Consider the following 26695-nt stretch of genomic DNA (forward strand, 5'->3'; position numbering starts at 1 on the left):
TCATCAAGAAATACAATTAAGAATAATATCACATCGATAAATCCACCGATAAATCCTGATAAGATGGATTCCTATCGCGACGCTGGTGTTATGATCGCGTGGGGGATCGCTGGGCTTCGATTTTTTATCGAGTAACACGGTGAAACCGTTAGAGAGAGGAAGAGAAAGAGAAAGAGAGCGCGCTCAAAGGAAGTCGATGTTTGCCGATTCGTCCACTTTCGCCAACCGATGATTGGTCATCCGCGAACGGCTCGATCCAATTATCCGTCGATCAATATGGATTCGCGATCCGTATCGGCAGATACGCGATAAGATCGTCTCTTTCTTGCGGGACCGGGCGCCGTCGTTGTTTCCTCGCGCCTCGATACACATCCGATCCAGTTTCGTGGATCGTGCGAACCGCCTCCTATCGAGTTTCGCACAAATCGCGCACGTAAGCCAGCTTCATGCTCCATTACACGGTGGCCGCCTGTGTGCTTTCTATTATAACGCGGCTGCCTCTTATGGCGCGCGGCTCTTATCGCAAACTGCCAACGTGACTTCCTCCCGCGCAGGTAAATCTACCGCTATCACGCAATGGCGATTAATATCTGAAGCCTGGAGTATTTTTAAAGATACCTCTAAACATTCTCCTTCACCGCAAAAGCCTAAAAAAAGTCAATAATATAATGAGTTTTTATGCGCGAATAAACGTAGGAGGAAAAAAAAATTAATAGCAATATAATTAAGTATTCACATGAGGCAGCATATTTTGAAAACATATATTTAATGTTTAAAATTGATTACATTGAGATTTCATCAATCATTACCCAGACGACGCTTTCGCGTCGCTTTAAAATCGAAAGATTAATTCGCGAAGAAACGCGGGATTAAAAGCCGCGCGAAAAGTACATTGGCCCTTTCAAAGTTAACGATCGTACGTGCGAATTCCTCGGATCATCATTCGACGACGTGTCGTCGAGTTTGATGACACCTTCGCCGGAATGCGACACGTGCCACGAAATCGTGCGTATTATCGCTGAACGCGCCGAAACGATAACCGAGAAGAGCGATAAAAACGTAAAAGACGTTCGCTAACTTGCCTCCGTTGCGAGTTTTCTTTTTTGTCTCGCGACCGGATGCCGACGTAATATACACATAGATAGTCCAAGTCTGGCGGTTAAATGTGTGTAAAACCGCGGTTATAAATTTTCATTTTACGGCTCTAAGGAGATACTCGCGCGCCATTCAACGAGATCGGTCGAAACGATCGTACGTGGCGAATACAAAAAAGGCCGCGGGCCGACAATAAATACGTCGGGTAGACGTATAGCGTAGTCGATAATAATTGTCAAAGTGATGTCTTTAATGAATAGCTATTAACGGTAATGTGAATAATTTCGCGGCAGAGCCTCGAATGTGAATAATGGCCAATCTTCTCTACGAGAAGTCTCGCGAAATTTATTGGATTCGTTGATAGGAAAGTCTCGCGTGTCGTGCACGACGATTAATCTTTGCATCGTTAAATAGTCGAAACATTTTTTGCACACATTATTACATTTATATATCATTTCTCAGGATACATTTGCAACGTCTTAATTATCATTTCGTCGTACAAGAATTTTGTAAATATTTAAATCCGATAGGCGAAGGCGCTTTGTCGAAATAATTAGGATAGTCCATTCCGATCCAAGGACAAATGAAGAATAAGAAATTTAATATTTTATTATAGATTCTAAAGAGATTTTGAGATGTCTGTGGACAAAGAAATAATTATGATATACAATTTTTTCTTTTTTTTAATGCTTAAGTGCACTAAATATTTCAACAATTAAGCCTAAAGTTGAATTGTTGAGAAAAGAACCAGGTAAAATTAATAAAAAAATTAATAAAGTGTTTTACTCTACTACAATTTTCTTAATCAAACTCCTTTGCGATTCTACAAAATTTCTTAAATATAAATCACTGTTGTTTGAAATATATTTTTACAGAATACGCCAAAACTTTCGCCACGTCTTTCATATACGGTTTAAAAAAAATCAACTTCAAACTAATGATCCGAAGCATTCAAGGAGCGGCGATTGTTCCGGGGCGCCTCGGATATTCACAAGTCGCGCATCATCGAGCTTTCGAGTCTCCTTCTCGTGAAAGTCACCGTTCACCGTCCAAGGGGAGGCGGTTGCACGCGTGTGCTCCCCGTTTCTTCCTTAGTGACCTTAACACGACGGCGGATACTTTCCTCGATAATCCTTTCTCGCGGCCGCCCGTCGTCGGGAACGGTATCGAGAAAGCCTCGAGAAAGTCACTCGCGAGGCGAGCCGTCGTCGATCATATTCATCCTCGAGAAAGAAACGTCGTTTTATGTTGCCAGGTGTGAGACTTTTTTTTTTAGCGATTTCAGCCGCGTTCCCTCCTCCCGGACTTTCTGGTCGTTGGCTCGACCGAATTGAAAGAGGAAAATGGCACTGCGACAACGAGGCGGTCTAATGTTTAATCGCAAACACGCGTCGCGACAGAAGCCTCCCAAAGCTACCGTCACATTGTTTCGCGCGGTGAAAGGATGTCCGGGAGGTGTGTGCTGCATCGGCGCCATCTTCGGATTTACATAGGAATGAAGCACTTCCTGCTTTTATTCTTGACTCGACGATTATGTTCTCGATTATATCCGCTTTTTCGTACGAGCGATGGGGGAATAGGAGCAGCACGCGGCGCCGCGTGAATATTGCATCGCCGTAAATAGAACGGCGCGGTAATAAACCGTGCAAAGCGCACTAACGGGAGAAACGAGCTTCTTGCGCCGCCGAGTCATCGGACTTGGAGACTCGACGGTTTTTGCAGCTTCCCCGGGCCTCGGAACCGTCGTTAATTCATCTTTTCGGCGACGACGACGAGGAAGGGCGAAGCCGAGCTGCAGCCGGTCAAGAAAGTAACTGGTCGATTCGTTAGACCCCGCTCCGACAGACGGTTAAAAGTTACAGCATGCGTAGGCTAGACCTCTCTCATAGGTCTAATAAAAAAGACAAAAGTGAAAGGAATGCGATAAAGGAACGTTCGCAGCATGTTACATACAAAAAAAACTGGAAATCAGCTGTCCCAGCTTTCGGTGATGTCCGAGCAATCGTCGATTCTGTAGGCGGGATCGTTAATTATCGCGTGAGTTATCGCGATGCATCGGAAGCGACGTGCATGCAACCGGATGAATACCGCAACAGGGCCTGCGAGACTCGCATAGAATCTCTACGGGACTCGCGATCGTATCTACGCGGTATTTAAATCTACCAGCCTCCAGACTCAGTCTGCCGCGCCAACGGACGGAGGAGTCAAGGACCTCTTCTTCCTCTTCCCTCCGATCTGAATCCGATCAGAAAATCAGCGGAGGCGTTCATGCGTTCTCATTCAGCCCTTCCCATTGTTCGACTCGCTCGGCCAGACCTGTCTGACGCGAATTATCGGGAGACCCGATTTAAAGTTTGCTTAACGAACACATCGGACGAGTCGATTCACTGCCGGCTATCGAATTGGACGAGGGTGAATTTGGAGCATTCGCAACGCTCAACGTCATTTTATTCTTTCGCCATTTTTTCCGAGACTGAATACATATATGTGTGCGCGCAAAAATGTCCGGTATGAAAAAATACGACAAATATAATTTTATTTATACACGTGCGTTTACTTTGCCGAATAAAATTTCATTATCCTGGAAAATCGCGTGGATAAAAGGTGTAGAAATGCGGAAAGAAGCGACGTTGCTGCACCGTCCAACATCTTTATCTCGATGCAAGTCTCTCTTATCACAGACTAGCTCGGCCGAGACCGCGCTTGATCTCCTCGAAAATCTCCTGTGTTTACGTCTACGTTTAACCGTCCATTGTTCCCGCAACCATGCGGAGCACCTGTCTACCGAGAATGCCCGTTCGTCTAACGGCCGATGTAGGTTATCGCGAAATACACGATTTAAATCTGACAATGCGCAACCTACTTTCGGGAGGGAGAGAGGCAGAGGGTAGGAGGGCGGGGGGGGGGAGATATGGTAAATGCAATACGCGCCCCGTATTTCAAATTCGCGGGATGGAAACCGAGTTTCTTTACGCCCGCGAATAATAACCTCCTCCGTAATCTCCGAGCGAGATCGTAACTTTTGTTTAATCCCCGAGCGAATGGCGGCCAGCTGGTCTGACTAAACGATCCGTTACGCTCATCCCGTATATAACGCCGCCGTTTTTGTTTTATTCGCGACCGCGTATCGCGAAAACTGGTATCGCGACCTGGTCGTAGTCAGTCGAGCGACTGCAGCGGGCCCTCGGCCAATGACCGATCGTGCCACCATTATTTAACTAATGAACCGCGATATAGACTACGACAGCCGTATTTGTCCTGCCCTGCCTTGCCCTATCTCGTCGTACCAACAGCTGACGTCACTTAATGCTTTTACAATCGACGACGTTTGACTTCTCATGTAGATACTATTTGGAATTTTTCCTGTTATTTCCCGGCGGTTTCCTTACTTTCGTCAATCCCAATTATTAATATATAATATTTCCCAATTTTCATATTATTACCATTACCATCGATAATCTCTTTCACAATCGTTAAATAAAACGTCGACAGGATCAAATGGATATATGATTGTATAAAAACTATTAGAACAATTTACAAAAAGTTCACTGAATTATTCAAAGGCCAAAGAATGCATTTTATATAGTAATCGCTTAAAAACTACATGCTAAGAAATCGCTGGTTTCACATGAAATTTAAAATATTTATTATAATCATAGTAAATCTTGATAGCTGAAAAATTTTTTAAATAAATTTTTTAAAATAAATTTTAGTGTGTGTTAATCGATAATGGATTTCCTTCTTTCATTTATGACAATTATAACTCGAGTCCTTGATCATGGTTCTCATGAATACGTTTGAATGGAAAATGCAATATGCAACTCAGAAGAAAAATATTATCCGCATACTTTGTTGCAAAAGTAGCCACGTCACGGTCCGCACGGCCGTCTCTTTTGTGTCTGCAACGGAATTGGCAGTTTCCTCGTTGCAATCTGCGTCGTTTCGGAACGCAGGGACGAGAGTCCAGCAGAAGCCTGAATCCGACCGTAGGGTCGGAGCCGTATCAAGGTACACGTACACGATCTCTCTCCTTCTCTCTCTCTCTCTCTCTCTCTCTCCTCTCTCTCTCTCTCTCTCTCTCTCTCTCTCTTTCGCGCATGTTGGTGCGTATGACCCGTTGCGGGGCCGGAGGATGAGGCAGGGAGAACGGGGATCAGTGCAGAGTGAGAGAGACGGGAGGGTCTCACGAAGGCGAGACAGGCTTTATACGAGCGCGGTGGTCATCGAGGGCCCCTCCCTTCCCCTCTAATGTTTAATAGTTGTGTGTGGGCCTTGGCCGGCCGCCGTCGCCGCCGCCGCAGCGTGAGAGAGGAATGCGAGGATGCATAGTCGAGGGCATATAGTGTTGCCGTTCTTCGAGTGCAACGCGCCCGAACGCGACGTCGTCCACCACTTCGGACAATCGACAACGCTCTTCTAGAGCGTTGGCCACGGGAACCCGAGACGTGCGAGCGTCCTCTCTCTCTCTCTCTCTCTCTCTCTCTCTCTCTCTCTCTCTCTCTCTCTCTCTCTCTCTCTCTCTCTCTCTCTCTCTCTCCTCTCCTCTCCTCTCCTCTCTCTCTTTCTCTCTCTTGTTCTCTCCCTTTTTCTTTCACTCGAGATACATGTGTGCACGCATGAGTCACGCTTAGCTGTCTGTTGACCTCGGGACAGTGCTCGTTGATTTCGTAATTCGGCACGAAAAGATATACGGCCGTTTTTCTTTTTTCCTCCTTCGTTTTTTTTGTTTACGACTGTATCAAAATAGCTCGCGCAATGGCGCGCGAATTTTTTATAGCACGCAATTTCTTACGCGACGGGAGAACCTTGAGTAACGAGACGGATGATCTTTGGCACTGTAAAAGAAAGACGCGTGATAGCGCGATATTTATTCTGAAAAAGATGCTCGTCCACGAGAGCTACGATATACAATCGGCGGTTTATTCGGCGAAAAGAAACAGAACACACGCGATTTATCTTTCCATCGCACTCGTTAGCGCGTTGACGATTTATTCGGACAATAGAGAGGGGCTAATCGGGCGTTCGCGATTGAGAAGAATACGTTTGGACCTTTCAATGGCCGACATTTGGAAAGAGTGTTCGATCGAGCGTTGCCTCTCCTGTAAAGACGTGATCGAAGTCCATGGATGATTGTTTTCTTGTCGATAATAGTTTCAGACATCGACCATTCGGTTTTCATTTTAACGAGCGATAAGATTATAAGGGCCGTTAAAGCCGTTCTATATGGCACACGCGCTATATCGAGGTAGTCTAATTGAGCGTGTGCAAGTACGGTTATAAAATCATGGAAGCAAGAAAGCATACGGCTGAATCTGACCCACTAGCGAATTATAAATCTATCTCGCGCATAGTAATGACGGTCATTGATTTGCAAATGATTATCAAAGATTCAAAACGTTTTTTGACAAATAAGACCATCCACGTACACAGAGAAAAATATCATTCTACTACCAAGAAAAGCGATTACTCAATTTATTTTTCTTTTTTTAAGTAATAATTTTCTTCAATAAAGAATATATTCTTGATAATAATCTTAAAATATACTCATCACAAGTGTTAGAAAATCTCATTATCATGTACTCAAAAGAAGAAATTATTTTCTCTTCAAGAATATTGTAAAGTTGTAACGAAGAAAAATTATTCTCGACTAAAATACTGCACTTACTAAAATTCAGAATATATTCAATTAAATTTAGTGCTTGTGGTGAACTTATAATATATTTGCGGATATACAAACTTATGATATACTTAAAATAAATAATATTTACTTGAATACAGTATACATTTTTCTCTGTGTAGACACTTGCGCACATGTTTTTATTCTGATGTTAAATAATATATTTTTAATAAAAAAAACATGCTCGTTTATATTATATAAAGTTATTTATCATACAAAGTATTGCATTATACAGATTGTCTTGTTTACGAGAAATTTATTGCTTTTTTCTCCTTGTGAATATATTTTAAATATTGAATATTAAATTTGAATATTAAGCGTGATATATCACATATGTTTGTTGTCAAAATGTCAATTGACTATGAGCAAGTTTTTTTGTATACACATGTATATGCGACAGTTGGTGACAAATGCGTTAATTACGGTCGATGGAAATCAAATTACATAATTAAATAAAATACAAAGTTGCAGGAAAGAAGTTCCAGCGCAAACGTTCGACAGTTTTATACGCTGTGAATAAGATAAGCGAATTCACAACCGGCAACGTTTAACTCTCGGTCGTCTCATCGATCGGAAACGCGAGATTAATATACGACCGTCACTTCCGCATTCGTTAATAGCTCGATTAGCATAACCGCGTAACGCGATTGAATTAGTTTGCGGCGACTGTTTACTCGGACCCGTATTCGCATTCCCAATCAGAGCCGAATGAGAATAGAATATCCGATGAGAATATCCGACATTTTTGGCGCGATCATGCCAGATGCGTATTTTCCTTCTCTCTTACGCCAGATATGTTACGGTAGAAAGTAGGCTCTCCCTCTCTATCTCTTTCTCTTTGCGCAAAGCTACCAACAGCTTTGAAACGCTCGGAATTGTGATGCCGCTCTCTCGGCATCTCCTTTTGCCCCTCGTCGCGTGAAGAGGGCGATCTTCTTGAATCCCGTGACTCGTACTTTGCCAACTTGGCTTATCGGCACTCGGCTTTTTACTCGTGCGCTACACCTTTGTGCGCTAGTCCAAGAGCCATAATTCTTCCTCATTCGCCACAGGCCTCCTTCTCTCTCTCTCTCTCTCTCTCTCTTTCCTCTATAGTTTTTTCTCTATCTTGCCACGTGCTCTTATGTAACCGGTGCGACACGTCGCGGCGACGACGGCGGTCGTTTCGCTGCCAATTCTATTATCGCTAAATATCGTATGCTTTATTGTGTCCTGCCCCCGACGGGAATAAAGTTTCGGCGTCCATAAGTCTGCCGCGCCGTATTTTATCTCTATCTCTGCCATTCCCGACATCGTATATTCTCGAATAAGCGATCACTGGTGAATAGATATTGTATCGTACACTTTTTTCGAGATTTAGAAATTACGATTAAGAATTTGAATATTTCAATTCGGTTCGTTGAAATTTCTGATAGATCATATTAGATAGTGAATTATCTCATACGTATATTTATGTTAATTATAATCTTAGAGATTATTAATCATTAATAAATTGAAACATTATGTTTTACATTAATAATTCATTATTAGTTTCAAAAAGTAAACGATATCAATTAAAGTAAGAAAATGTACACAACTTTGCCTAAACGTTTAATAAGACTTTGAAAAAATGATAGAAAAGTTCGTAATTGATGGGGAACATTGATTCTTTATTTTGCAAAGCAACGTTAACTTGGTAGACGAATAGTCAATAATTTAATGAAACGATTCAATTTTTCTCGAAACTTATTTTTATATCTATATAATTATATCTTTATTGATTTTCTTTTCTCGATTAAGATGCATCAGTCCTTGGCAATATATCAGTTAATTGACCATGTGACCGTCGAGCGAGTAAACAAACTTTGATCGGAGATTTTGATATCTCTCTCCGTGAATAGAAAGCGTGATAGAAAGCTACGCCGCGAGCATAATGGGCGGTACCAAGCGTCTCTTTATCAGGTTGTCACTATAATTAGTTGAGATCGCGAGATGCGAGTGACTATCGCCGACTATCGCGATGTATGTATAGTAAAGGAACGGACCACCCGTGGACTCGAAAGTAACTCATTGTCAAAGGAAAGGATCGCGTCGCAAAAATCCAATGATTATAGACCGCTTTTGAATGACACGACATTGTCATTAATATGACGGAAATTAAATTGGATCCATTTGTAAACATCAGAATTAACATTCGCGCACGCTCGACGCTTATTTATCATGGATAATTTTTTTATAGTGATGCGCGCACGTGATCTTCAAATGTTCATTTTATAAGATTGACGATTTAAAATTCGGCGAACCAAATTGTTAGTATCATCTTCAACTCGTATCGATATTTCGTGCCTTCGCTATCAGAAGAGATCAAGGATCCGGGAGATCCGCACGTTTGCCGACTTGGTAACAATAACATGCTACTCGGTAGCAGTCGATATTCAAAGTTGTCCTTGGCAAATCAGACGGCATAATAACACGTGTTCATTAACAAAGTTGCCTGAATGTTAAATTAATGATGAAACTCGGTTGCTCGCTTCAAATTTGGCGAATTTCAACGAATACATAATCGTTTTCGCGTATTCGCCGGCGAATAAATTACACGATTTAACAACGCATTCCATGGAGCAACATCGTTTCGGCTTCTCCGTCGTCGTCGTCATCGTTTTCTCTCGTTTACATTAGCTCCCCGCTCCCTCTTCCTTCTCTGTGCTATCCCGCAGATATAAATTATTCGAAGAACTCGGGCAGATGATCGGTCCACGCGAGAATCCCGATTTCCATCGGCACGACAACTGGTTCCGCACATAATTATCGTGGAATAAATAACGCGAGAATAATGCTAGAAAACCGGTCTCGCGGTATACAAAGTTTCCATATACCGCGAATGAATTATTTATGTCAATATATGATTTTTGCAATATCATTTTAAGTCCGGCCTCCTATTTTTTTCCTCCATTTATTTCCAACGGGACTGCTAATAATAGTTGAAGGATGATCACTTTTCTCGGGCAAATCCAGTCTCGACGAATGCAACAATTTTTTTGCATTTTATATTATATTTAATTGCGTGAATTTAACGCGCTTGTAAACCTCCGGATTTCGTATTTTTAGAAATTCCTCTCGAGTGCCATATAGGATGTTTTCTCAAATGTTAAATATAACTCTTGAGAAAATATATACATTATATAAAATGCAATAATATTTATTTCAATCTCTAATTGTAAGACATTAAATAATAATGTGTACGCATACATCACCTCCATATGTAAATATAACTCTCGAGGATTTATATATATTGTATATTATAAATGTATGATATGCGATAAGTATTTATTTCAGTTTTTAAAGATATTAAAAAATTAATGTGCCCGCTTTTTATTTTATTATAAATATTAATTTTTTTTTATTATTCTTCTGAGTAAAAACTTCAAAACTTATTTATGAAATTATATAATTCAAATAAATTGCGTTCCTTCAAGTTGTTAATTCAATTTGATTCGAATCTAAACGTGCGTCTCCTTTGTTAATATAAAATAATATAAAATTTGTTATACTCTTTTTTTCATTTATCATTAATATAAAATAAAACGTCAATATCTCTTGTTTCGAAAAGCAAGAAAGATGAAATTTGCTAATTAATTTTCACGCATCGATATGTATCTTTGAATATGCATGTATGGATATCGCGCTTCGATATCGATAAGTTCGCGGCGGTATTCTAATAATCCGCTTGGCCATTAACACAGCTAACGAACCGCTGCTGAAGATCAAGGTTGTCCGCTGCACCAAGGCTGATGCCTCCTCCTCATGCCGATGCACTCGCGTATACATATAAACATGCGTGCCGTTGCCGCGTTTACACGCGAACCCGCATGTGAGCGCGTTGCTCTTCGGCGAGATACGCATACGTAGGTGGCGATCGCACGTGAAATATTTCAAGGCCAAGGCGATGCGATATTTCTCGCTTTAACCGCCGATGATCACTTTGATCGGACTCGAGATTAGAGCGCGAGTCTCAAATTCGCTTAAAATTCGCGCTATTGTCCGTCTCGTCGGAAATCTCCGTTCCGACTTTAGCAAGGTTAACAATTATCACGTCGAACTTTAATTAGGAATTCTCTAAACTGTTTTTAAAACTCGTTAATTTCAACCTTGTCTCGCAGCCATCCTCTCCTCCCCTTCCTCTCCTACCCTTCTATCCCGAGTTTTATACGCATCGTATCTTAATACGTGCGATTTAAACAAATTGAGGGATTTTACAACTTCCTCGTTCGCTCGCGCGACATTGGCCAAACGAATATAAATGTAATATGATGCGTCTTAACTGCTTGTCGCGTATATGCAAATTTGTTAATTTCGGGTTAGTTTTACTTACGTAAAAAAATTCCTTTATCTACTTCCTCGTAATATCTCTCGTGACGTGCGCACGAGCGATTTCGAAAATATCGAGATAAGCGTTTCCTTCTCTCCCTCTCGTTTCAGCGCGAGGACAAATATATCTATTACTATTATCACTATTGTCGGTTATGACATTTTGACGCATGTACTTGCACACGTTATCAAAACTATCGGCAAAAGTAGAAATTAACGAAAATGAAGTTTTTGTTGATTATCACTGTCGTGTAAACAATATGTTCATTATATCGATAATAAGCCACGTGCGTTCATTTTGTTATTAACACATTTTTATTTTTTTTTTTAAATTATTCTTCTTTTATAAAAAAAATTTATTAAAGATTTATATGTAACACATGTTGATATCTAAAATATTCGATCATAGTTTTAATGACTCGGGGAAAGTTTCGAGGAGGTTCATTATTTGTCGCACTTTCTACTATATAATGTCAAATTATTCAATAAGTAGATAAACATGCATTAAGAATTGAAAAATTAGAATTTAATCGACTAATAGACTCAACTTGTTACACTAAGTGAGCGATAAGGTTTTGTTATTTAATCTTGAATCAACAACTAATGGCTTCCTAATTATGATTAATGGTAATTAGAACGTTAACACAGGAGATTAATGCGATTAGCAATGCGGGAGGTTAATTACCATCTAGAAGCTTACTTTCTAAAAATTCACTTTCAATGACACATAACCCATGTATTATTGATGCCTCGATAAAGAGACATACATTCGAAGTTATCTCAAGAATCTGTCGATAGAAAGTGGGAAAGCCCGGTAACTCGCCAGGTTTGTTCAAGACGCGGAATCACATAATGGGACGACGCTTCGTCGCTTCACAGGGACACGCGGTGCTCTCTTTCTTCTTTTTTTTTTTTATTTTATCGCGAGTCGACGCTGCTGACACCGCAAGCGCACGATTCGCACGTAGCGATAGCTGGCGTAGTACGATTCGCGACGCCGATAACAATACTCCGGGGGATAAGGTACGACCGCGCTGCACGCACATACACTCGTATCGCGTACGCGCGCGCGCGCACACTTGCACGAGGTAGCCCGTGAGATACCCGCGAGCACGACACGTGTCCATCGACGTGATAAGGTCCTGCCGGTTCTCCGACAAAGTTACGAACGAGCGATTGAGAAAATGGATTTGTACCATGTACAAGAATGCTGTTTGGTCCGGCAATAGACTAATAGTATAGGAAATGCCGATTACCGGTTAATTTTAGAAGGAGGTCTTGGACCGGAACACCTAACTAGACTGATTTTCGCAAAAATGTCTTCTTCAAACGTTCAACGAATCTTGAAAATATTTTCTAATTTAATCTCCAATATATTAATAAAATTAACAAAATTATAAGACGTAATTGTTAAAATATATAAAAATATGTGTATATTAAAAGATTCCAGAATATAAAATATAAGGAAATATTTTTATAAAAACAGAGGAAAAAAGAGAGAGAGAGAGAGAGAGAAACTTATGAGAAAATTTATATGTATTATAAAAATGTATGTATCTTGGTGTGTGTAAACACTCTTTGGGAGATGTACGAGCAACGCGCGTCGAAAGGACGGCAAATTACGGTGGTACTCGCGAAAACCCGCGTCAGACCAATGACCGAGAATGACGTCGCATACCCGAAAGATGACGCGTCTGGATCGTCGAGGTGGTCTCCCGGAGCCGAAGCGAAGCCGATGACCGGCGCAAACAGGCAGGCAGGCAGGCAGGCAAGCAGGCAAGCAAGCAGGCAGGCAAGCAAGGCAGGCAGAATGTCGCAAAGAAGGAGCAATAGGGATCTCCGTGGGCCATAGTGGGTCTTTGAATTAATGGCCAAGGATCTCGCCTAGGTTCTAGGTGAAAGATGCTGCGTAGCTTCGCGAAAGGAACGCAGGAGGCTAAAGAAAGAAAGAGAGACGGTCTTGGATAGACAGAAAAAGGAGAGAAGGAGAGAGATGGAAAGATCACACCGGCCGAGAAGAGGCAAAACGAAGAAACAGAGAGAAAAGAAGACAGACGGAGAGAAAGAGGGGGGCTGGAAAGGAGGAAGATGGGCTTGGAGTGGGCAAGACAGGAGAACGAACGGAGGACATCGAACTGAAATGGCCTCTGGGAGCGCATTCCAGTATTCCACTCTCGCTACCTTAGGCCATCCCAGCCTCCCCTGCCCCCCTTCTCCTTCTCCTTGTTCTTCAGCATCCTCGGTCTCTCTCTCTCCTTCTCGCGCCCGCGCCTCGTCCTTCGCGTTCTCTCCCGCGATCTCTCTCTATCCACTTCTCCTTCTGTCTCTCCCTTCCGTCTCTTCCGTGAGGCTCTTTCCCCTGTCCCGATCGTTGTCCTCCTTCTACGCCGCGATCTCATCCCTCTCGGACCGAAGCTCTGCATCCTCCTTTGGACTTAGAGTCCTTTTATTTCGCTCCTCCGCATTCTTGAGTTTCCGCTCGCTCGCCGGCTCTAGCGACGGACTTTCCTCCTTACGGCGACACTGCGGACGAATCCATTCTGCGAACTTTATCGAACGCATCTTCTCCTCTCTTTCAGCCCTCTCTCCCTTCTCTTTTTCACGGATTTCCCGTGCCTTCTCCACGGATCTCTCGATCTTACGCTTACTTTTCGATTAAGCCCGGAGATTAAATCTCTCTCGAAGAAAATCTTTTATAAATTTCATGTCGCGAGCGAGAAACCGGACGCTGAGAATCCGTAACGAGATTCGTAGCCGGCGATGTCTCCAAGAGATTCTCCTTGGATAACTCAGTCTAAATCGGTCTATTGTTTAAGTTTCCTCTTTTTTTTTAATTCGCAGCTTTTTACGCATTCCGCCTTCAAAGGATTCGCCCTTTGTCGGCGCGATACGTTTTTAATTCGCGCATTGTGGTTCTTCCGCGCGCGTTTATCTTGCTCCGTTTGCGTGGATTATTTTCTCGTATCCCGCGGATTCTTCAGGATGCAGCGCGCGGGCTTAACACCATTCGATAAGCTTAGAATCCCTTTGTCTCGTTTCACGGTTTCAGAATTCTATTTCCTACTTGGACGAATTTTATTTCGCAATCTTCAATCAATATATTTTGAATTTATATAATTATCAATTATCTCGATTATTAAAATCCTGATTTTATTCTTGTTTTGTTTGAACCATGAATGATATATAATTCACTTCTCTATTTTAACAAGTATGTATATTTTCTGTTATATATATTATTCACAAAATATGTGTAATATATAATTTAATATGTAATATATAGCTTATATGTAATATATAGTTTAAATATTAATTTTATAACATACACTTAAATTTATCCTTCAGTCCTCTTCGCTTCAATTACCAGATTTATTATCGTTTCGATTCGTAATTGAATTAGTGCGCTAAAATATTTCTTTGACACATTTTCATCATTACCGTGCTTTTAGCACTTGCTCTCGTTCGTTGCCGCCAGAAATCAAATTTTCATCTCTGATGTTACAGATAAACTCATAACTTTTATCGGATAAAACCCAAATTTCTGGCTCCGATGTGACATTTCTAAATTTTCATTTTCGATTTCATTCTTCGTTGCCTTTTCACGTAGTTCAGCACATATTCCTTTGACGCCAAAATCATCTTATATATATATATTTCTCGTCCTCCATATTCTCTAGTGTCCTATCGCTGACGCCGGCGATTCCCACTCCGCGATCCCTTTTTCAGTAATTTTCCATAACTGTAATCCGTTTGGTATCTTTTATAAGATCGTTGTATTTCAACGACATACGATTCGCAAAAATTCCCCGCCGCGATAAATTGCAAATTGTTCCTCGCTATCCATATCGTTACGTGCGAATTTTCACCCTCGAATATATATGAGTGTGTTAGAGAGAGAGAGAGAGAGATCTTAACTTCTAATTTCAACCTCTCTCTCCGCGTATATTATACGGAAAATCGATACCAATCAGAATTGTCTATTGAACCACACCCACTGACGTTTATCCTTTTTTTCTCAACCTTAGAACGAGAATCTGTTAGAACCTGTTTAGTAAAACGGTTTGCACGCGAGAGAAAAAGAAGAATCGATTTTCAATCAATGAATAAATTAGTTTTCTTTCTACCGTTGACATTAATTTGTTATTCTATTTGCTGCAGATAAATATTCCACTGTTTGCACGGTCTGAATAAATTAAGTGATGTATGTGGGAATTCATTTATTTTCTTATCTACGAATACGAATTCTACACGGCTGCAAGTAAGGAAAAGAGCTCCGATTCTTCGTGATATTAATCGAGTTGGAAAAAATTTATAAAAACGCGCACTTGGCGGCTTAAATGAAAAGGCACTCAGCGGTCGAAATGACCGGTTCAGCCTTGTATCAAGGCACGTGCAGTAAACGCATCGTCGATGATGTTCTAGCCACTCGCGCCTAGACTCTCGCGACGGACATAAAATAACTTTTATTACCCCCGCTGTTAGTTCGTGAGTTACCGGCAACCTTGGCACGTGTGGTAATAGCCGAGGAGAGTGAGAAACTCCGAACAATGCTCCGTACAACGAAATTACTCGACGTCCCTGAGTTGGCTAATGCGTGTCCACTCCGGGAAAACGTCCGCGTCGATTATGCGCGATTCGGTGACACCGAGTGTTATTATCGTTCAACGTAACCGGATGATCCAGTATTCCGATTAAAGGTATCGGCAACTTTCAAACTTGCACTTGAGAATGAATTGAAAGTGGATTTCGCGCTGAAATTCGTTAGAGACGCCCGTTCTCTTCGAGAATTCGCGAGCTTAACTCGTGGCGTTGCCTCGAGCCACATTTCAAGCGTCGTAAATTTGATTTAGGGGGATAAACCCGCGCGCGAACAAAGTCGATCGGGACATCGATTAACAATAAAATATTATCCTCCCGCGCATCAAAACGAAGATTCCGGCGGCGGGGGACGCGTTCCCAGGCTAATATCTTTACCGGGGCGCGTCGAGGGTGCGCGCGGAAAATTTAATGGTCGCGTCAGAAGTTCTCTCCGCAGCGAGATTCCCGCGCGACCTGACCGGAAGATAAATCGAAGCCGGGACGCTTTTGTTCTCCCTCGCAACTTTCACGGCGATGCCGCCTAAACGTGGCCTCTGGGCTTTCCGACGTTACAAGGCGCGTATCGATCCGCGTGATATCCGTTTTAACAAGTCGTAAAACAATAACCGCGAATCAGAATAGTCGTTTATTTCAGAAGAATCGATTGTTGTGTAATGATCTGCCGGTAAAAAAAAAAACATTGAAACGCTCAGTATACATGCGAGATTATTTCCCGACTTTTATTTTATTCCTGTTCGAATGAAACATCGCTAATCGCTTTCGTTGTAAATTTATTTATACGAGATACATATCTTTTGCCTCTCGTAATTCAAGCAAATGTGGAATCAACAACGAATGAAAATTGCCCTCGATTTTTGCCGAAATGCACCGCTTAACTTTGATGTCATTTCGTGACTCCTTACTATAAAATCTCCAGATATATATACGATGTGCCTTTTATTCTCGTGATATTGAATCAACCCCATTTCATTTTTAATGAGCGCGCTCGACTTTCCTACATCTCGCCAAAAACCGCCGATATAATCTGGATAATGGACGTCCGATGATTACGTCGCGATTCGAAAATCCGGTCGCTTAAAATTCAATTTTCTAAAGTATACCGCGACAACGAGCGAAGAGTCTTTGGCATTGGTAGCAAAATTTGTTGTAACATGCACTTTCCCCCGTTTGGTAAAGACACAAAAATGGCACGCCCGACAATCCCGCGTAGCCAGATTGCCCGGAAAGTTTTTAATTAAATTTCGCGAGACGCGCGTGCTCGGGGAAGGTTCGCACGTCGGTTCAACTATAACCGTCGGTTACAAAATGGTGTTATATAATCATAGGCAATAATTCTCGGTACTTCAATTTTAACGGAAACTTTGCGAGAGATAAATGCCGTGCGGAGTGAAACCTCCGGGCGAACCGCGACATTTGCCCCGTTTCTTACACGTCTGCTCTTGTAATAATCGCGATCTTATCTCCTCGCCCTTTCATTCCTCTAAAATATCTCTGAGTATTAAAGCAAAATGTTTAGAAAATATCTTTGGCCATATTTGGTATGGATTGTCAATTTTTCTCATTTCGTTTCAATTTATAAATGTACATAAGTGAATTTATTCGATTGAAAAATAACTTTGCAAAGTTTCACGCGAATTTTTAACACCACCACTCGGCACGAGATTAGAACATTTTGGAAAAGTTTAATCCAGAAATGGCACTTCCTACACTGGATTTATAAACTTTCTTTTCAAATCTAATCAACTATAAAAGGACTGCGTACAAAGTCGACTTTTTGACAACCGACGTTTCGACCTGTATCGAAGTTTTAGCGCGCATTCGGACTCTCTGAAGCGGGAATCTCTGAAGAAATGCTCGAAGTAACACGCGACTGTCCGTCGTCCCTTCGTGGGAAGCCGAGAGAGAGAGAAACTGTCACGAACCCTTTTCTCGTGAAAAGGGCCTCTCGTTCCGTGTGACTTTTGCGACGCGTTCGAAGAGGAGCGGAACATCTCGAGCCGGCGGCGTGTGCACTTCGAGGAAGCCCACCGTTAGTTCAGCCATTACCATTCGCTACATGTCGACGACGACCAGTCCGCGAGCGCATTTTAGCGTGTTTACGGCACTTTTCGAAGAAACGGTTAGCTCCGTTCCCCGCTCTTTTGGCCCGTCGCAACTCGATCGAACAACGACGTACAAACGTATGGTTTCATTATTGCGATCGTTTTATGACAGCGGGAAAATGCGGCCGAGAGTCGCCGCGGGGACGAAATACCGTTCGACTTACCGTGTATAAAAGCGAATCGATCTTATCGTCGGAAGCATGCCCGGTATGTGTCACGCGTGATTCCTTAGCAAGCTCGTCGAAACATATGTTTGACGACAACTGTGACGAATAAAGAAATAAATAATTGGAACAATGACGTGTAGTCGTAATAAAATATCCCGAGTTTTTCAAGGTAATTTTAGAGCGTGTCGATATGTTTGAAGCGGTCATTCATTAATTTTTAAAATATGTAAAAATAGATATTTCATCTAACCAAATTTTCTAGGAGGAAAAAAGGAAGAGATTTTTCATAAACTATCACGTTACTCCTTGTTAATGTTAACTGCTTAATTATCTGACAACTACTAGACAATTATACAAATACTTAGTAATTTATCATTGCAAATTTATTTGATAGTTATTAAGCGAACTCTCTAGGTTGAATATACACAAATTGAAAGGCAATACTAACTCGATATTAATCCTCTAATGTCGAGATCAAGTATCGTTTTAGCCGCGATTTCTTGTTATAGGTTTATGATATATAAGCAATATTCTACTTGACTGCTTCGTGTGCCGATATGACAAGAGTGAAAGCGTGCAATCTATGAGAATTATATCCTTCCTTACAAAGTTAATGCGGAAAGTCAGTCATGAAAGTGGAAGCGCGAAAGAGTTAATAAATTTTAACTCTGCTATTTTTTTCAAGCAGGAATTGCAATTAGCAGTCGATAAGCCAATCGCAATTAATATTGTTATAATCAACAATTAGAATCTCTTTCGATAAAGATCATATTCATTTGCTTTCGAAACGAAGCACATTCGATTAAGTAATAAATCGTTCAGGCTTTAATTTTAACGATTATCTTTTTCCACTTGCCATATTCTCTAAATAAAATTAACTTTAAATCATTTAAAATAAAAGATTAGCGATAAAAGTTGACATTTAAATGTCGGTCGTAAACGATTGCTCAAAAAAAAATACTTGATTGTATATTACGCAAATACAAGTTACGAGTTTTCGAGGAATGTCATTTTAGTCACACGTGTCAAATCGAATCAACGATATCGAATTTTTCCGGCGTATCGCTATCGAAAATTCCAGCTCGAGCGATAAAAAATTCCTGTTGAAATCTCCAATAATGTTACACGTTGCGAAACAGGAAATTCCGATTACGAATCGCGATGCGGTACCTTAGTGATTCTAATGATCGAAAGCCACTCTTCGGGTCTCTCTCGTCGAAACGTGTGGCCTCGCCGCCGCGTTTGATCGGCTATCGAAAAATTTATAACGAGCTCATTCGTATACATCTCGTCGATCTCGTGGAGTAAATAAGATGAGGAAGGAAAGGGACGGCTCCGGAGCCAGGTTTCTCGAAAACACTCTGTCGCGGCTTTGATCGAGCGCGAAAACGGGCCTCGATAATCCGCTGGGCGATGATGATGGGTTCGCATTCCTGACGCCGATCCCTGAATCGATCCGATAAGATACGCGTCGTTTGAGGCGACTCTATTTTCGACGATGGGTTTTCCCTTAAAAATATTTTTCTCAAACAATGTGTCGCAACTTTTCTCTCTTCCTCTATTTTCTTCGATATTATTTCGATAAAATTTAAAAAACCGCTCGATACAAAAAATACATACACGCGCACCGCGTAATCTTACAGATATTCGCAACAAGTTACCTTATGCAAGTTACGGAACGCCAGAGAATTCGTGCTCGTGGGCAGGAGAATCCCCGATAAAGAAACCCTGCGAGACCGGTGCGCGGTGACCGGTAAATGGATCGCGCGTATCCAATCCGCGATTTCGCGACGTTCCTTTCATGCTAAGTAAAGTCATGCGACGCCGGCGAAGTCACTGCAAAGTATAATTATCATAACACGTTTCGCGAGAGGTAAAACCGCGATTTTTTTTCCCTCCCCGAGGTTTGACCCCTCGAACCCGGCAGTGTAAAGTACAGTTTAAAGCACAGGTTTTTAACGGGACATAAAATACCGACGGCTTTTCTTATAATCAACGGGTATCATTTGCACGCTTATAAAGTCGTTCAATTTTAAAGAACGAATTCTCGCAAGAAGCGAACAAATTATGCACAGTGCGGTGCGAAGTGACGAAATCGAAACGATCGGTTCTTCCGACTCTCTAGAAATCGCAATAGTCGCGGAATTAATCGTCGGACCCGTGAAACTGAGCGGCCGGGAAGAAACAACGAGCAGATCGAGCGACGACGAGCGGCATTATGCGAAACTCGCCGATGCACGGCCGGCGAGAGAAGCGATCGCGCGCAATAAGGCCCCGCGTTTCGTGGCAGACGCCGTGGCTAACGGATATGCCGTTACGGGGCCGCATTCCACGGAGCCACGCATGCGCGACGCGACACATTCCATTGTCTTTTACATTCTTCCAGGCCGTTTCTCTTCACGGTCGGTATTCTTAGCACGCTCGCAGCCGCCAGCCGCCCCTTACGCAGAGACGTAAGGCATGCGAGAAGACTCCCCCCCCCCGTCCCCTCACCCTCCTCCTCCTGCACGCCCTCGTTGGCCCTTATCGGATATACATCGTCTCTCTGTACTGTCTATGCGAATTCTGTCTCGGGACATCGACATTCGCGTCAAGCTGCGGTATCGGGAGCGATTTTAAAGCGAATGGATACTCGCGAAAGGATACTTGTTTTTTTTTCTTTTTCGGATCGCGTCTCGGGAATCTATCACTGTGAAAAATCCCTGGGAAATGACGTGTGGGATGTGAATCGAAATTTAATTTTTGTCACAAAAATATTTGTCTCGAGAGATTTTTCGAAATTATTGATGTTAATGCATACGAATGGAATTTCAATTTTCGATTTCTTCCTTCGGCTTTTCGCTCCGAGATGCAGCGAGAGCTACTTTTTCTTTTCCATTTTTTTCTTTTCGTTCGTCGGAAACCGAAGGCGGAGGAAAGCGATCCGGAAAAAAAGACGAGTCTTTCAGGATTCCGAAGACGGCGGAATTCCGTTCGGCTACGTCGTCTGCGATCCGCAACGATGCGTGTACGTCGTTCGTGCTGCTCGCCTTCGCGCGTCCGCCTCTAGAATACGTAAATCCACGTATACATAAGCATGTAAGCGAGCATGCGATGCAACAGTGTGTTCACAATGCATAATCTTTGCGTAACTCGCCTCTGCGAGAAGGTACTTTATTGCCGATCGCGAGATGATCGGCTCGTTGAGAACCAGGATATGCTAATGATCGACGCCGTGCCTTCTCCTTCTCATTTATATGTGTGCCTTTTTAAACGAACGCGCGCGCGTGTGTGTACATATACGTGCACTCGTATGCGCTTCTCGCATAATTGATACCGACGGATACGCGCCACGAGAACCGGAAATGGGTAGTAATGCCAAGCCGCGAAATCAAGAGATTCGCTCGATGAGCTCGGAGCGCAAGGAGAGCGCGCGTATCGCAATTTTCGCGGTTTCTTCCTTTGCTCCTTCGACAAGAGCACACATATAGAAGGGCCGAGAAAGTCTTTGCCCAAACGAGGTTCTTAAGTTTTTTAGTGCCTCCCCAGAGGATTCGGAGTAGTACGTGAAATAACGCGAGTCGTTTTTTTTCCTTTCAGCAGCGACTTCCTGATATTGGAGCACGGGAAGATATTTTTCTCTCGCGAAACACGCGCGGAGAAAAAAAATAAAAAAAAAAAAGACGCGCCGAGGAAAGAAAAACAGATACTTTTATATCAATGATAAGGCGCGTTTTAAATATCGGAAATAATTGTTTGCTTCGCACACGGTTACGTCGAATCGACTCCGTTTATATAACGGACGTTTGTTTACATAACAGAAGGATACGCGGGAAATCGAATGAATATAAAGTGCGTAAAAATAATTCGCACAAAGTGCTCGAGTGGTTCCCACGAAATGGACCGGCCACTCCCTTCGATGTCCACCACGATCTTTATCTGGATGCGACTTTTGTGTTCTCACGTGTCGTCAACGTCAACATTCGGCGCGTCGCTCGATACTTGATTTATAAGGGAAGATCCGTCACGAGAGAGTCGAAGGACGAGTTTTGACAGCGGCGGGCCTCTTATGGCAATCGCGGTGCCCGGCCCGTCCCTCGAATTGCGGGACAAGGATTCGGTGACCCCGGGAATGCGCGGCTGTGCCCGCGCCTAAAAGAGTGCTCGCTTTATTAGGCAAGCGCGGTTTTAAATGACAAGCCTCTCCATCGACAAGCTCTCTTTCTGAGTCAGCGTGATCTCGATTAGCCGAGCGATTGCGAGCGTGCTTTACTCGTGGCGCGCACCACGTCCGGGGGCACCGAGTGTGTGACTCACGTCGGAATCCTGGAGTGGCACAATGGCCTTTGACTACGTAGCACGCGCGTGTAACGTGCCCGGGAGAGCCTAAGAGGGCCGCCGACACGCGCGCGACTCCGTCACTGGCCGAGACTGGAACGAGGATTTCTCCCTCTTTCTCTTTCTCTCTCGAAAGTACGGCCGGCATATCTCTTCTTACATAACGGATTTCGTTAAATATGCTAGTAATTTGCCATGACGGCGCACCACGACGGGCGCTCATACTTTGGCCGCGAGTTTCTCAGGCGCATTGTTTAGCGGTGGCTCGCACATTGTTGCAAACGCGAAATTTGCGACGCAGTTACGCCTCGCTCGTCGTCTCCCCGGAGAACGACGAACGAGGAAAATATGATCCGGGAATCCCATGTATCATCCGAGGATCCGTCTGTTGGATACGCGATACGATCTATCCGTGTTTATGTGCATATGGCAGAATCAGCTCCGTTCTCCGCGCGCACGCCAGTCGCGGAGAAATGTTTTTGTTTTCTGCATGCTTCGTGTCGCGGGGCCGCGTAAGCGGCGTGCTCCTTTCTAAAGAAACGGCTGGCCCGAATACCACCGTTGAAACGGCCTTGCGCGACTCGCGGTAAGAGCTCGGCAAGGCTCTCCGGATTTCTGCAAAGACAGCGCACGTCGCAGCGACTATCCTTGCGCGAATTTCAAAGAATACCGAATATCGATCCGTTAGAAATTGCCTCGAATAAAGGTGATCGTTTTTTAGTTTTGTTTCGCGCGTTGTCGATTTATCATTGATATTTTTCTTTTGATTTTGCTATCGATATATATATATATACTTACCGACGCTTCGGATTTATGCTGAAACGATACACTCTGCTACTCAACCGCGCAGTCTTTTTATCTTCTGAAAATCATATATAAATTTGCAAAATAAATAAATGAATAAATAAATAAATAAATGAGTGAATAAATAAATAGTAGGTATTTTACGCAATATATTAAATTGTGAATTTTCTTCATTTATAATATTTTTGATAAATATAAATGAAAAATAATATTTTCTATTATATATATAATATATTGAGTATATATATATATATAGTTGGACTACTTTTCATTTTCGTTTCTGTCCAATATTCATGACAGCGAGACATTAATTTTTGATCAATTAGTTTCTGGACCAACAGTGGGACATTAATATTTAATCACGCTGTCGATATTTAAATGAACAAAATTGATATTCGTTTTAAAATAACCGTTCCTCTAGTTTTTCCCAATAACATGAAAATTCAAACTGACGTGTCCCACTTTTGGTACACCAAATTTCAAATATTTTCATCAAAATATTTTCCAATGTATTTATTTTCAAGAACCGATTCGTAGACCATTATGGTTTCATTTCGTATCGTATCTTTTTCGATCTTATTCCATCAATTTTATTCATGCAATTGCAGGAGAGAGAATGAGATTCGGCAATCTCGTCATCATCGCATCGATCGTTATCCAGTCTCGAGAGAATTTGCCATTCCCAGAGAAAATGCCCAGAGTTAATGCGATATTTTTCCTCGGCTAAAGGTTCATCGAGAAACTTGACGGGAAATTTGCGATCGCGTTGCACGGCCATTTGGCTATCGTGCCCCGCCGAGCACGAATTTTCCTTCGGAATTCAGAAACGTCGAGGATTACGATGGCTGGCAGAATCCGTTCCCTCAACTCTCTTTCTCTACTGGAAGCTCAATTATCCTCGGATACTAGAGGCGTATCGTCGCGATGCAGGGGATCCAGGTCAGTCCCGGGCAAACGTGAGTGGCTTGGATCACTTTTTACGACGGGCGACCGGCCGGATTGTAATGTCTTTCATGTTTCGGAGTTACAAGTAAACTCACCGAGAAGATCTCTATGAAGCTGAGCGGAATATTTGTGTGAATAATCGATGATAGACGCGGCCGAGAGATACCTCGACAAGCTCGAGAGCTCGACAGCTCTCCAACGACAACTCCGAGATTTAGGTCAGCGAAAATACATCATACGGCGTCTCTAATCTTGTTTTTAAACGTCTCCTTTTCCAGGCGCGAGGATACCGTCGGATTTGCCGTCGCGAAATACAACATCGGGATCTATCGAATACGAGATACGTATCGTAATATCGACTCTCGAAATAAAGTTGCTTGAGTTATAGCCGATCGAAAGATAATTCGTCCGTAACTGCCTTAATCGCTTTTATGCGCTTTTGCTTTTGCTGGTGAGTCTATCTTTACTTATCTTTCTTCGCCTCTCGCCGACAACATTCCGCTTATAAAGTTGCGGAATTAAAAGCCACCTGTCTGTTTCGCGTTCGGGATTCTTAATCCTTTCCGATCTAACCATTTCAATTAATATCGCGCGTCCGCTATATACTTGCAGTAATATAAAGTTTAAAAATTGTAGAATTTGTTCATTTGCTGAATAAAATAAAACTTGAGATATTTCTTAATCCTTTCCGAAAATCTGAATTTCTCATATAATTAATATCGCGCGTCCACCATATATATATATTTGCAATGAAAATATTACGTTTAAAAATTGTACAAATTCACTTGCTGAGTAAAATAAAATTTAAGATATTTCTCGGATTATATAGAATTTATCTATATGAGAAATAAATTATGCGGTGAGAATTTATGCTCGAGTATTGAACAAATTGAAAGAAAATGTTTCAGTTATTTATGGATACAAAGCAGTGTATTTCAATTAAATTTGCTGGCCGGAAGGGATTAAAATCTAGTTATCATGAAATTATCACCGGCCGGCCGCGCGTTTTAGAGTACAGCGGCTGCAATTACGCGCACGGGAGATATTTATCTCGCTTAGAGAAGAAAGTGTACTCTAGATAGAGCGCTAGCGCGTGTGGGGCGGCGCGCGAATAGATTTCTGTAGTTTCATAACTTAGCGGCCGACATTCCGCGGAATTGCACCACTAATAATGTCTATGACATCATCGCGGCGCGGCGCCCTTTCCCCCTTCCCCGTATAATTGGCTCCATAAATTAGAAATATTAGATTGCTCCCTCGGAGCATAGATCCCCTTTGTCATCCGCCGATCTAACGGCTCGTCGATTTACGTCGGTCGGTGTGCTTTCTAAATTGCGTAAAAACTCGCCAAACGGTATCATTACGCTCGCGAATTTATTACGGGAGCAGGAATTCTCGCGAGAGTTTCTGTCGCGAGCCGGGAAGATCTATTCGCCGAGATTCGCCTCTCGCAGACACTCTACCTAGGATTTATTCCGCACGTAAGTTCGCAATACGTTGAATTTATTTATCTTCCTCCAAAAGGGAATATCGCGCGGCAGATTATCCCGTGTACTGCTGCATGATTCATCTTTCATCACCGACATGATAAATACATTATTCCACGTTATTCCATTCTCGCTTTAAAATCATTTATCCTATTATCGCTTTTTTTTTGACAAGATCATATTTTTTATTTTTATTCTCTCTTATAAGCAATTTTTATAAATTAATGTTATCATCGTAGCATTTTTTGAGTACGTATGTCGCACATTACATACGTATATATATGTTTTCCATCGGTCGGGCATAGGCTTGGGTAATACATGGTATTAATAGCACAGACTTCACATATGGACCGCTTCTCCTCGAGGCCATTCCAAATACACGCATATCATGCGGGAAGCGATCGTACATCGTGATGGACAGGTACCGTTAGAATTTCGAAGGTAACGAGTCGCTGCTAGCGCGATAGATACGAATCTGACCGCGATGGACCAATCTGTACTATTAGAGGCCGCCTAATAGCTTTCCTATTCCGCGGCTCGGCGTCGTTATTGAAGAAAAAGAAAAAAAGGAAAAAAAGAGCTGCGCAATATATATAGAAGAGACATTTGATCGACACGGCATGGAACGGTTTCGGTGCCCCGGGGCTGATTTCTTTCGACAATGCCGCGCAATAAATCGCGCAAACGCGCGCGCGCGCACACGTGCGTGCTCGAGACACAAGGTGAGCCGTGTGTCGCTCTTTTGAAAGTCAAACCCGAGACGGAATTCACTTTCGCCGCGTTGGTTCGCACGCTCGCCGCCCTCTTTTTGTCAACCGTTTCGTATCTCGTTCTCGAAACTCGAACGAGACTGGGCGCGAGGCCTACAGCGTATGAATTCCGCGCCGGTCGACTGTCACTTTATTTAAAGCTACGAGAAATTGGGGTGATTCCGGGACGTGAAGCACGAGACCAGGAAGAAGACGACGTAACGAGAACGAGCTCGTCGCCAATCGCGTAAACAATGGTGTCTGAAATGAGCGCAGTCAATAAGCAGGATTAGCGCTTCTCTAAATTTATAAACGCCACGGCTGTTTACAACGCGTTTCTAAAAGTGGCGACCCTCGCTAACCGTAGACGGTTTTATCCGTGCCGGAAGTCGGGCCCTCGACATCTCGT

General features: G+C 42.6%; 1 protein-coding gene across 2 annotated transcripts in view; it reads right to left on the bottom strand.

The window, feature by feature from the left end:
• LOC105258854 (3-phosphoinositide-dependent protein kinase 1) overlaps window positions 1–26695 on the bottom strand; it is a 298992-nt gene that overhangs the window by 50383 nt on the left and 221914 nt on the right. Inside the window, exon 1 of one of the 2 annotated variants that reach the window (XM_011270392.3) lies at window positions 23100–23120. The exons of the other annotated variant lie outside the window; for it this stretch is intronic. The gene's annotated coding sequence lies outside the window, so the exon portion shown is untranslated. Of the gene's footprint in view, window positions 1–23099; window positions 23121–26695 lie in introns of those variants that run through there. 2 annotated transcript variants of the gene reach the window in all.

This window comes from Camponotus floridanus, unplaced genomic scaffold (genome assembly GCF_003227725.1).
Source record: "Camponotus floridanus strain SB8 unplaced genomic scaffold, Cflo_v7.5 scaffold2, whole genome shotgun sequence".
Lineage (NCBI taxonomy): Eukaryota > Metazoa > Arthropoda > Insecta > Hymenoptera > Formicidae > Camponotus > Camponotus floridanus.